Genomic DNA, 14,008 nt, shown 5'->3' on the forward strand with positions numbered 1-14,008 from the left:
CTGTTCCCCTTGTCAGGAATGCCTTCCCCCTCTTTGCTGCCCAGCAGCCTCCCATACATCTTTTAGGTCCCATCCCCTCTCCTTTTCCAAATCCCTCCAGGGGGAGTGAGTAATACCATCATCTACGGTTCTATATCCCTCGTAAATGCCTTCTCAAAACACTTCTTAATAATAGCAATCATATACCATGTTATGCAACAGGCATTTTTCTGATCACTTTGCACACTCATCTTATCCTTGCAACAAACCAAGGAGTAATTATTGTCTTTAGCCTCACGTATGAATCAAAAGGCTGAGACCAGAGTTAAATCACTTGTCCAAGATCACCCAGCTAGGAAGTGGAATTCTCCCATTTAGACTGAGACAGTCTGCCCCAGAATCCATGCACTTGCCTGATACCCTTTTGTCCTCACTGTGAAAAGTATGTGTCTATCTAGACTGTAGGTGTCTGGTTTCCCCAACTCTAAGGCCTGGATAATTATCATTAATGGTTATTTTTCAGGCTTTGGGTGAGCACTGACAAAACTATCAGAAAGTAGATGTAGACATAGATAATAAAATGCTAATTGAATATTAGCTATTATTATTATTATCACCCTGAACTGTTGCACCAACCAGTCTCCTAACTATAATCCATCCTTCCAGACCATCCTCCACTCTGCCACTGGTTGGTATTCTAGAACACAGATGAAATAATAGAATTCTGAAAACTAAAATCCTTCAATGACTCTTTATTGTCTGAGGACACCATCCAAACTCTTTAGCTAGAAACATGGGCTTTTCATAACCTAGGCAAACTGTCCCCTGCAGTGTTTTCTCTGCTGTTCCCCTGAAGGGAACTTATACTCAACCATAAAAAGCACTAGTCATTTTCTGAACACACCTATGACCTGTTTCCTCCCATGTCCTTTCTTTTCTGTTCCCTCAACCCAGCCTTCCTTTTCTTTTTACCCATTCAGTGAACATCTACTTAGCCATTAAGACTCTGTTTCATGACACCCCCTCTGTAAAACCCACCCTGATATTCTTAGGCGGAGTTAGGCCCACTTACTTTATGCTACCATTGCCCTGGGAGAGCTTTCTATCATTCCACTAAAAAGTAAGCGTCACTAATTCAGTTCAATTTAATTAAGTTTTATAACAGGTGTCAGCTGGCCCTACATACTTCATGGGTCTATTAGTTCCCTAGGACTGCCGTAACAAAGCACCACAAATTGGGTGGATTACAACAGCAGAAATGTATTGTCTCACAGTTCCGGAGGACAGGTGTCTCCGGGCCGTGCTCTGACAGCTCAAGGGGAGGATCCTGCCTTGTCTCTCCCAGGCTTTGCTGTTTGCTGGCAGTTTCTGATGTTCCTTGGCTGTGCAGACACTACTCCTGTCACATAGCTGCCCTCTCCCTGCACACCTTCACATCATCTCTCCTCTGTGCCTATGTCTTTGCCCACATTTTTTTTAGATGGAGTCTCACTTTGTTGCCCAGGCTGGAGTAGCAGTGGTACGATTCAGGCTCACTGCAACTTCTGCCTCCTGGGTTCAAGCAATTCTCCCACCTCAGCCTCCCAAGTAGCTGGGATTACAGGCACCCACCATCATTCCCGGTTAATTTTTGTATTTTTTGTAGAGACAGGGTTTCCCCATGTTGACCAGGCTTGTCTTTAACTCCTGACCTCAAGTAATCCACCTGCCTCGGCCTCCCAAAGTACTGGGGTTACAGGTATAAGCAACTGCACCTGGTCTCCCAATTTCCCTTTTTAAAATAATTTTTTTCTTCTGTCCTCACAATCTATTCCCACAAATTTCCCCTTTTATAAGGACAGTGGTCACATTGGATTAGGGCCCATCTCAATGACTTTATTTTAAGGTAACTACCTCTGTAAAGATCCTATTCCCAAATAAGGTCACATTCTGAGGTACTGAAGATTAGGACTTCAATATATTTTTTGCAGGGGCTGGGGGACACAATTCAAGCCATAACAATGGGAAATGATGTCTACTTGTCCATAACCATTCACTTCAGACACTCTGGCAGTCAGGAGTCTCCCACGGAATTTCTGTGATTGCCATGGCCTATGCCATCGTGTTTTTCTGCATTTCCTCTCCTGTGTTCAAATGGGTTGCTCCAGTTCCAACACACAGCCCCCATTACCCCATGTCTTCAATATTTTCAACAACTCATCTAATAAGATCAGGAATTTCATGCAATTAGTAATTTAAGATGGAGAAATGGTTGCAGGGAACAATCTCATCAGGCAGCTGCCATCTTTCTCACTTCACCTCTTTGCAGAAGCCTGGCCAGTTTCCAACCCAGGATCCTCTGAAGAGACTTTTTCTTGCAGTTCCCTGGAAAACGTATTCCAGTTCTCACCTCCCACCCCGACTTGGACTGCTCCTCTCACAGAGACCACCCCTGTCAGACCACCCTAACCTCCTCAGCCACCTCCTCCTGCCCACAATTCAGCAAATTAATATTTTCTCCACTTATTGCATTTCTATAGATTCTTTATATAATGGCATTAAGCTACATGCTGATGATATGACACAGAGCAAGACACCCATACACACACCATATATATATATGTGTGTGTGTGTGTGAATATATACATATTCCCTGTCAATATGATGTATACAGCCTGGTGGGGAAGGCAGATGTTGAATGTGTGGTTGCAAGTGTGATTAGTATGATGACTGTACAGAAGAAATGTGCTGGGCGTGTATAACAATAACAAGTGTTGCAACTTTTTAATGAGGTTGTATTGCATGCCAGGCACCATTCTAGGTCATGAGAAATCACTATTCTCATGGAACTTATATTCTAATGGGCAACACAGACCAGTAAAAATGTTAGATAGTAGTAAGGACTACCAAAAAAAAAAAAAAAAAAAAAATCAGGATAAAGGAGTAAAGCAGCCTGGGGGTTATATTGGTTAGGATCAGGTTTAATTGCACAGGACAGGCAACACAAATAAAGATGGCATAATATAAGGTTTGTTTCTCTGACATGGAGAAATCCAGAGGTAGACAGTCCAGGACTTTTAGAGTAGTTTCAAGATCATCAAACGCCCTCTATATTTCTTCTTTGCCATTGATAATGTGTCTTACATTGACAAGATTGCCTCATGGTTCAAGGTGGCTGCAAGAGCTCCAGGTATCACATCTGAGGTCCAGAAATGGAAAGGGAGAAAATGAGTGAGGGCAAATAGGGGCTCCTTTCCACTGAATCATTTCCTTTTAAGGCACTTTGCCAGAAACATCACCCAGCTTCTTGCATTTCAATGGCAGGGGAGATTGAGAAATGAAATTCATCAACTATATACGATACTGCCCAAAATATACCATATAACCAGGGTTTATTTATAAGGAAGAAGGGAAAAAGCTATTGGATAGACAACTTGTCATGGCTGCTGGGCCCCATGGAAGACTTTCCAGAGAAGGGGAGGCTTAGGCTGATGCTGAAAGTTGAGTGAGAGTGTCAATGCCAAGAGAAGGGTGAGGGAAACAGCTCCATTGCAGGTTGAACAGCAGCTCTGATGTTCCAGAGGGCTGGGAGCAAGTTCATCTTTGTCCTTCAGTGCCTAGCTCATAACCTGGCACAACACTCATCTCACAAAATATTTGTTTACTCAATATCGGCCCCTGACTGAGTGCTTTTGCCACCTTACCTATGTCTCCACTCTAACAGGAATATCCCCCAAAGAGATTCTCTCAGTTATTTCCATTCTGCTTACAGCAAAGCAAATGACTGTTGAGGAAAAATCATCTGGCGCCCAGATACAGACAGGCCATGCACTGAGGTATCCAGAAATCAAAACATGGAAAATGTACTGCAGTAAAAGCTGATCACAATGTCCCCATGAATCAAGAACACTGTTTCACAGACCAGGGAAGCTCCCACACTAGGTGTCCTTTGTTGTTTATAGCCACAGAAGCTGCTGAGGTGGGAGTCAAGGCAAGGAAATGAGACGAAACCTGCCCAGCCCTTCCTGTTGATGAGATTCCAATGGAGCTTGGTTCTCACATTTAGTGATTATTGAGCCAAGTCTGGGAGCTCTGGCACGGGGCCAGCCACCACTCTGCTGGCAGGCCTGGGAGGCTTGCATGGGGCGGCACAGGGGAGGGAGTAGATGAATATGTGCCTTGCTCAGAGCCTGGCATGTGATAGGTGTTCAGTAAATATTGGCTTCCTGAACGACCGGGGCGCTTGAGAAAGGGTTTACAGAGGAGTGATATTTCAACTGATTATAAAGGATAAGTAGGGGTTCTTGCAAGGGAGGGAAGAAGAGACAGATATTTCAGATGGGAGGAGCGCTGTGTGCAAAGGAGAATGGTAAGGACAGCATAGCATGTTCACGAAACCTCAAGTGGTTCAGTGGGTCTGGGGGAGAGTGGAGTGGGAGATAAGGCTGTTAAGATGTATTGTACAGGACAGGGCTGAGATATCTGGGCATTCTCCAGTGGGTAATAGAGAGTTTTGATGAATGCTGAACAGAGGAGGAACATGCTCAGAGTTACAGGGTCATTTGCCCGCTTGTCCTTAGCCACTGCCCCCAGTGCAAACCTCCCCTAGAGTCACAATCCTGCTTCCATTGACTGACCTCCCGCTGTTCCCTCACCCCAGACCTTTCCCTCTCTCCATTCCAATTCCTGGCATCACCATGGGTCCTTTGGGTCTCCCAACACTTTTGGCTTCCAGCTTTGGTGACCCTCACCTTCAGTAAACCTCTTCAGCCACCCACTACCAGGGCCTCATCATGGACCATCTCCACCTTGAGAAACTCAAACCCGAGTTGTTCCCTTCCTCTGCCATTGACTGAGCAGTCAGAGGGGTCTGGTCACATCATTCACCTGCTTAAATCTGTTCCCTGATAATCAAGACACTGCAAATACAATCCAAACTCCTTCCTGTGGCCTCCTGGGCTCTGCATGTTGTGCCTCCCACCTACTTCTTCAGCCTCATTTCGGATCTCCCTCCCCCTTTTCTGTCATTCTTCCTTGGACCTTCATCCTTTTACAACTACAGTCGTATCTTTACCCTATCATACCAAACCTCTCAAATGAGTTCTTACTCCTTGCTGTCTCCACCTTCCCACTTCCCACTTGCTCCTCAAGCCACTGAATGTGGCTTTGGTTTCCACCAATCTACTCGCACTACCCTCTTCAAGGTTACATTTATACATTGCCAAACCTGATGAGGTCAGGTGGCCACCTAGTCTTGAAACTCACTCCCTCAAAGGTCGTTTTCACAATGTTACCTTTTCCTTCTTTTCCTGCTTCTCTGTTCTTTCTTAGTCTTTGTGTATTTTTCTCCTTTTATCTACTGTTTAAATATCAGTCTTCTCCAGAGCCCCATCTTCAGTCTTCTTCTCTTTCCACTCTACATATTTCTTTGAGCAGCTAAATCCCTGTCCATGGCTGCCCCATCCTGTCTTCAGATAACATCCACACACACACACCTCAATTCAATATCTTCCAAAGTAACTTCATTACCTCTTACCCCGACTGCTGGCCAAGACCGATTCCACACTATCCAAGGAGCCGCCACCCATATCTTTCCCTATGCCCAAGCTGGAAGGCTGAGATTCATTCTAGGCTACTCCTCTTTCACCCTGTATCAATGATTCATCACGACATGTGAACGAGGCTAGCTCCTAAACAGCTCCTATATGTCTGTTTCTCCCATGCCCTAGTTCAGGTCCTTTTCAACTCTCTTCTAAAATGGACCACCTGATTCCTGGGTTCCCTGCTTTTTTTCTTTTCTCTTCCTTGCTTGACTCTGAAGGATCATGTCTTAGTAAACTTGATGTCCTCTGGGCCTGCCAGAGTGTCTGGCACCTAGTAGATACTTGTAGTAGGTGTTTGTGACTCTATGAGTGAAAGAACGGACAAATGGGACAAGGCACTTGGCATTGCCCAGTTCAATATAATATGTTTGCAACACTAAAATTTACTAATCTCTGTTGTCACAGCAACTGTTTTAGGCACTTATGATTCTTAACCTCTCTGGTTAAATAATTTGACTAAGTTCATAGAATTAGTAAGTGGAAAAGCCTGGATTTGAACTACTGGGGTCAAACCTTAAACGTTCCATCAAATCATAGAGCTTTTTCCAGCAGTTGCATTATTTTTAGGTCTTACTAAAAGCTGATGTTAGCCACATTGATCTTCTATTCTACTGAGCGATATTGTCTCTAAATGACACTTTTCCCTCAGGAAATAAATCTGCATTCATTTCCTCAGAACACAAAGGTTGTCTTCATTGTTGCTTTTCCAAAGAGTGTGTGGTCCTGTGCTACCTAGGTTAAGGCATCTGTCCTGGTATGTACGTTTCAGAAACTGCCCCTGGCAACCAAAGGCAGAAAGATTTATATGCTCTTCTGTGGCTTAAGATATCCACCTTCTTGATTATTCTGGTAGCTAGCTATCTCTTAGAAATACTAAAATAGATAAAATATCACCCAAAGAGAGTTTGAGTTCCTGCACTGTCTTCCCCGAAACCTACTCCTCCTCCTGTATTCCTTACCTCAGTGAATGGCCACTTGTTTCTGAAGCCAGAAACCCAGTCATTATCTGAGTCCCCCCTCCTCCTCCCTCTGCACATCCAAACCAGTGCCAAGCTGAGTCTATTCTTCCTCTGCGGCATCCCATGAGCCTGTCCTCATCTCTCCATCCCAACCACTTTATTGCCTTCGTTCAGACCCCCACCTGGATCTTACCTGCATCAGGAATCAGCTGCCTGACGCCTGTCTTCACTTCCATTTTGCACACAACAAGCCATCACGCACACTGTTGCCCAAGTCACACAAGCAGGCAAATTGGCTCATCTGGGGGTTTCTGCCTTTAAGTTTCCAGTGTCTTCTCATTTGTCTCAAAATAAAGCCCCAAGTCTTCATCATGTCACCTTGATGGGGGCCCATCATGGTCTGGCCCCAACAAAGCCTTCCAGCCTTCCCACCCCACACTGTCCACCTCTCAACTTGGCTTGTATCATCTCTTCTTCTGCCCTTTTTCACTTTCTGGTTTTCCTATACAGATTGTTCCCCCCACCCTCATTTCATTGGCAAACTCCAACTGGTCTTTCAAATCTCAATTTAGCCGTCATCTGTTCCCACCATCCCTGGCCTTCACAATCTGGGTGAGAGGCCTCATTCGTTTTCCCAGGAAAGCCACAGAACTTACTCATATTGTACTGTGATGGTCACTCAGCGAGCTCTGTGAGGGATCTTGTACATCTCTCTGCCTCTAGGTCCTCAGCCAGTGGCTTCATGAGTTCGTTGAATAAATGAATCCCTATCCTCATCTCTCCAAATTTCCCACCCCACCCCACTAGTCAGGGAGACATAACACTGAGCTATCATACATCACTTTTATAAAAACTGTAATGGATTTCTGTGCTCTGGGAGCAAGCAGAAGCCTCAGGTGTCTCAATGGATATTATGGCAGAAATATGCCTAGGATGTTATTATAAACAAACAGAAAGGGCACCCAAACTTCCAACCCTGAAGAGCAGTTTAAGAATAATTCATAATTCACACCAGAGGTCCCTATTTTCTTACCCTATGAAGACCCCTTCAAATATCAAATAGTGTAGAATCTAGGCACTCCCCACCCCATGTCATGGTAGTTGATGCAGAAAATCCTAAAATCTTCCAATTTCAGTAAGGATTTCAGCTCATTGCAATAGCGTCTACAGAAAATTCACAAACTAGCAATACATGAAAGTGAAGGATGGTTTATGATGCTCAGATTATGCCTGGCATGGCTATGGATTTGCGGGCCCCCTAGGAAATCTCCACAGCCCGTGCAGGAACCACGGTTTAAACCAACTGATGCCAAAGTCATCCCGGCCCTCTATGCCCTTCAGGTGCTCTCTCCTCCCAGATCTGGACCAACTCAGGAAACTCAGTGATGTGGAAGACATGGTTAAAAAACGAATAACTGGTAACATCTTTATAACAAAATAGTCTACTCAGGCATTAAGCGATTTGTTCAGAATGATACAAATTTGTATTTTAACACACAGTGAGCAGATCTAATGCATTCCCTTAGGCAGCTAATTGTAGACTCACTCTACTGTGAAGCCTGCTTAGCTGTCACACAATGAACTGCGATCGCTGCCTTTCCCAGACAGCATGGGTCACGTCGCTGAGGCCACCTCACTGCACGGCAGGTGAGTTGGTATGGGGTTCGCGGAAGGCTGCTCCACTGAGTTCAAGTGTGCCCTGCAGCTTCACAACCTCAGGTCCCCCTCTCAGCAGCCAAGTTCAGCCACGACACAGGAAATAAGCTTCCATAGTACTTTGTTCATACCTTACTTAAGACATCTTATTTATTCTTTCTCTTTTTTTTTTAGTTACTTAAGTTATATGTTCTTATTTAAAAATTCAAACAAAATCAAATTTCCTAAAATAAAAAATAGAAGCTTCCTACATAATTCCCCAGTCCCATTTCCCAAAGATAACCACAGATGATAGTATAACAGTGCTTTGTTCTATTTTGTTTTTTAAAAAGAAAAAATTAATGCATACCATACACATTGTTCCACAACTTGACTTTCATTTTCTCTTTCTCTTTTAGTTTTTTCACTTTTTATTATAGAAATTGTCAAACCAATAAATAAACGCAGAGAAGAGCATAATGAATCTCATGTACCCATCACCAAGCTTCAACAAATAGCAACAGTTTTCCAATTTTGTTTTGTTAATATTTATCCTTTCTCCACTACCTCCAATCTTTTCCTGAAACATCTCAGGCTCAGCCATCATATTATTTCACCATAGTACTTTACTATGTATTTCTAACAGGCAAAATATTTTAAAAATATGAAGATTTTACCATTATCATATTTAAAAACAATAACCTTTTACAATATTCTGTTCTTTCTTTTCTTTGTCCTTAAAATGTGTGGGAATTTTTTCTCTTACCTTAGGTTTGTTTGAATTAACATCCTAACAAAATTCATATGATTGATATGTCTCTTAAGTCTCTTTTCATCTATAGTGGTTACAATAGTTACATCTCCCTTCCTTCTTTTAGGCAATTGATTTACTAAAGAAATAAGGTTTTAATTCTGTAGAATTTCCCACAATATGGATTTGGTTGATTACATACTCAGAATATCATTCCACGTGTTCTCTAGTCTGCCAACTTCCTGCAATCTCCTCAGTAGAACTAGATTCTTGATTAAATTCAGATTCAATTATTTTGGGTGCAATATTTGATAGGTAGGGCTGAGTATTTCCTATTTTATCATAACAAGAGGCAAGCATGACTGGATGATCCCTGGATTTCAATCTTGTCACAGTTGATATATCCACTATAAATTTTTCTTGACATCTACTCACTTTAGCATCCATCAGGAATCAAGTTTTTAGGAGTTGCATAAGGGTATTTTTCTAGTGCAATTATTCCTTCTGTGTTTGTTAGCTAAAACTCTTTTGTAAAGAACTTCCCTTCATCAACTGTTTGATGACTTAGAAACACAGTGTGTACAGAAAAGATAGAATAAATGTTCTCTTTATTACTGATTTCTAGAAAAACAATTCGGTGTTCTAGCAATCTCTAAAGCTGGTTAATGAGTTAATTTCTTTTTTGTAGTATCATTGTGAATCTCAGGATTTTTATATTTTTGACAAATTTGTTACAGTTTTATTCTCATTGAAATTTAAATTTTTCCCATCTTTAGCCATTGGGAGCCTGGTAGGTTGGTCCTGAGTTCTTTAGACACAACCACAAAGCTTTTCACCATTTTCTTGCTTTTTAGTACATAAGATGTAGTAGACCCATTTTACTCATGTCCTGCCCTGTATTTGAAATCAGTCATTATTTTAAAGGGCACTTACTCTATTAATGAAAAATAATATTTAAATGCCACAGTATAGGTGCTAGGGTGCTCATTACTACCTGGTGGTCATTGATTCCAGAACTTAACAGTGGTCAGAGCTAAGAAATATGTGATTTTTAGAGTTATAAAAATAAGTAATGAGTTTATACTCTTTCCACTTACTTGCTTGTTTTTATTTAACAACATATCATAGGTGTTCTTCTACATCAGAAATGCAGATCCACATTATCTAATAGCTATATAACATAAAATAATATGATTATTACAGCTTGTATAACTAGTCTTCTATTGAGGTGATTTCTAATATTTAACTATTTTAAAAATTGCTGTAATAGAGATTACTAACTTACATCCTTAACTGCTTGTGCAAATATTCTATAGATTCCTAAAAGTAGAACTGTTATTGGAAAGTATAAATCTAGTATATTGAATCCATTTAAAATCCTACTATCAGTGTCTTAGAGAGTATTTTTACTGATGGAATGCTATCTGTTTCACTTATCTCTGCTTTTGTAGGCCCAAACCTTAGGCCTGGGGCATACCCATCACGTGATATTTGTGTATTCACTTGGATTGAAAAAGCCAAGGCCCACAGAAGCAGATGAAAAAAGAAGAGTTTAGGGTGACCCCTCTGTAACAACTCCAAGGAAGCTTTAGGAAAATGCCTCTGGTCCAAGGAGGATGAGAAATACATGAAGCAGGTCTAAAGCTAACTCAGACTGTAGCCAAGTTCAGCTGAAATTAACCTAGATTAACTAAGCCCCAGCTGCCTCATACAGATGCATGTGTGAGAATAAATTATTGTTATTTTAAGACACACTGAATTTGGGGGTGGTTTGCCGTACTGCGGTATTATCTTATTCTTGAATAAAATGATACAGCATCCTAAAGATACCAATTCTGCTCAAGATAATGTATACATTTAATTCAATCCCAGTAAAATAGGCAGAGAAAGGTTATTAGTTAAATAAGATTTTCTAGAACTAAAATTGTAGATGATGCCAAAATGAAAAGAGAGAGAGAGACCAGAGAAGTGAGAGTAGTGTGTTAGGGGTCTTGTGAGGCAAACACAAATTTCATAAGTTTATAGATTGGTCAGGAAAAATAAGCATAAGTATGGCTCATAGTAAATCTGGAGAAATGAAGAGTAAAATAAATGTACAACTTTCAAGTCAGCCAAAGAAAATTCTGTGCATCCTATAAAAGAGGGAACAAAGAAGAAAACAATCTCGACAAATTATGTCAGTGTGGCAGAGTAAGAACCTCCAAAAAGCCACTTGGCAATAAAAGCAACAAGAATACAGGCAAAAAATGGTCAAAATCAACTTTTCCCAGTTTTTTCAAATTAACCAAAAGCTTACAAGGATCCAAAGAGCATTTAATAAAGAACAATGACAGAATATTAGTAAAAACAACATGGTTTCTAGTGTTTTAACTTGCCCTCTTTCCATCCCCGCCCTCAGCTCCACAGTAGCCTTGAAAACCAACAGCCCCACACTCACCGTGAAAATCAGCAACCCCACAGTCACAGTGAAAATTAGCAGCTTCACAATCACAGTGAAAACCAACAGCTCAGGAACCACTGGAAGGAGTGAATGGGTTAGGAGCTGGCTAAAGTACCATTCTGAGATTTGCTAATATTTGACCTGTCTGGCAGTTCCCTGGCTGGTATTTATTTGACCTGACTCAGATCTCACACAATGCAAACAGCTTTTACCCCGGGGACATTTGTCAAAAACAACTACAAACAATTATCTAACATCACAACTGCTTGAAGCAGTGATTACAGTTGGGAAAATTAAGAAGCTGATCAAATTAGTTAAAAGGAAAAGCTGGTGAATGAAATAGTCCATGGGGGCTTTGAAAAGCTCTAAAACATTTCTAGAAATCTAGCAGGTTTCACCTGTGTAGGAATGTGCACATGCTCAGGACAGACCTGAGAAGGTCCTAAGCTCCCCACTCTGACTGACTTTTAGGCTCTAAGCAAGTAGAAAGTGAGAGCTAAAGCAGAGTTGTAAATTGAGCCCCTCAATAGTGAAGACATATCCCAACTCATACACATACACACACAGTCCCTCAGTAAAGGCTGAGAGGCTTATTGGTTCCAGGCATTTCAGAAAATCTCTGTCCAATCATTAATGACCACTAGGCTATCTGAGCAGAGATTTCAGTGGTCATATGACAAGTATACAGACTTTAGAAAACTAGTTCAAGAAAGTTACTAAACAAACAAACAGAAATAACAAAAAGAAAAAACAACAAAAACAAACAGCACCAACAACAAACCCTAGGAAGAGAAGGAGCTGATTTCCAGAGTTGCGATGTTATGTTATTTTAAAAGTCTGGTTTTCAACAAAAAATTATGAGACATGCAAAGACATAAGAAAGTATGGCCTGTTCACAGGAGAAAAAAGCAGCCAATAGAAACTATCAATGAAGAACCTCAAAGCAGAACTTACTAACAAGACTAAATCAGTTATTTTAGGGATGTCCAAAGAACAAAGAAAGCCATATTTTAAAAGCTAAAGGAAAGTATGAAGATGCTGTCACAACAAATAGAAAATATAGAAATTCACTTTAAATCTAAAGACACAAGTAGGTTGAAAGTGAAAAGATGGGAAAAGATGTTTCATGCAAATAGTAACCAAAAGAGATTTGGGGTAGTTATACTAACATTAGTCAAAATAAACCTTTAGTCAGAAACTGTTATAAGAAATAAAGACGAACACTGTTTATTGATAAAGGGGTAAACTCACCAAGAAAATGTAACAATTATAAACCTATATGCACCAAAATCAGAGCCCCAAAATATATGAAGCAAACATTGATAGAATCAAATAAAGAAATAGTTCTCCAATAATAATTGAAATAAACTTCAATATGCCACTTTCAAAAATAGATAGAACACAAGATAGAAGAAAAATAAAGAAATAGCGAACTTGAACAATGCCATAAACCAATTACACCTAACAGATATATTCAGAGCACTACACCCAACTAAAGCTGAATATAAATTTTTCTCAAGTGCATATGGAACATTCTCCAGGATAGATCATATGTTAGGCCACAAACAAGTCTTAATAAATTTAAGAAGTTGAAATCATACAAAATATTGTTTCTGATCATAATGGAATGAGTGAAAAATCAGTAACAGAAGGAAAACTGGAAAATTCACAAATATGTGGAAATTAAATAAAACACGCTTAAACAACTAATAAATCAAAGAATAAATCACAAGGGAAATTATAAAATCTTGATACAAGATTTGCAAATGATATAATCTTGTACATAGAAAATTTTAAAGATTCCATACACAAAAAAGTGAGGAAATAAATTCAACAAGGTTGTAGGATGCAAAATCAATGCAAAAAAAATCAGTTGCATTTCTATACATCAACAATGAACAATCTATAAAGGAAGTTTTTAAAATTCCATTTCATATAACATCAAAAAGAGTAAAATAAAATACTTAGGGATAATTCTAACAATGAGGCAAAAGACTTGGACACTGAAAACTATAAAACATTGCTGAAAGCAATTAAAGAAGACATAAATAAATGGAAAGACATCTCACGTTCATTCATTAGAAGACAATGTTCTTAATATGACAATACAATCCAAAGGTATCTATAGACACACTGCAGTCCCTATCAAAATTCCACTGGCATTTTTTTTTTTTTTTTTTTTTGCAGAAACAGAAAAATTCATCCTAAAAGTCATATGGTACTTCCAAAAAATAGCCAAATGATTTTTTAAAAGAAGGATAAAATACAGAAAGCTCACATTTCCTGATTTCAAATTTTACTACAAATCTACAGCAATTAAACCAGTGTGGAACTAGACTAAGGGAAGATGTATAGACAAATGGAACAGAACGGAGAACTCAGAAATAAACCTTTGCATGTGTGGTCAATTAATTTTTGACAAGTGTGCCAAGACCATTTAATAGGGAAAGGATAATAATTTCAACAAATGGTTCTGGGACAACTAAATATCCATATGCAAAAGAATAAAGTTGGAATCTTACCTTATACCATCTACAAAAATTAACTAAAAATGGATCAAAGACCTAAACACAGAAGGGCTAAAACCATAAAATGCTTGGAAGAAAACCCAGGGAGAATGTTTTATGATGTTGGATTTGGTAAGGATTTCTTGGATATGACA

The sequence above is a fragment of the Chlorocebus sabaeus genome, chromosome 1 (assembly GCF_047675955.1).
Source record: "Chlorocebus sabaeus isolate Y175 chromosome 1, mChlSab1.0.hap1, whole genome shotgun sequence".
Classification (NCBI taxonomy): Eukaryota; Metazoa; Chordata; class Mammalia; order Primates; family Cercopithecidae; genus Chlorocebus; species Chlorocebus sabaeus.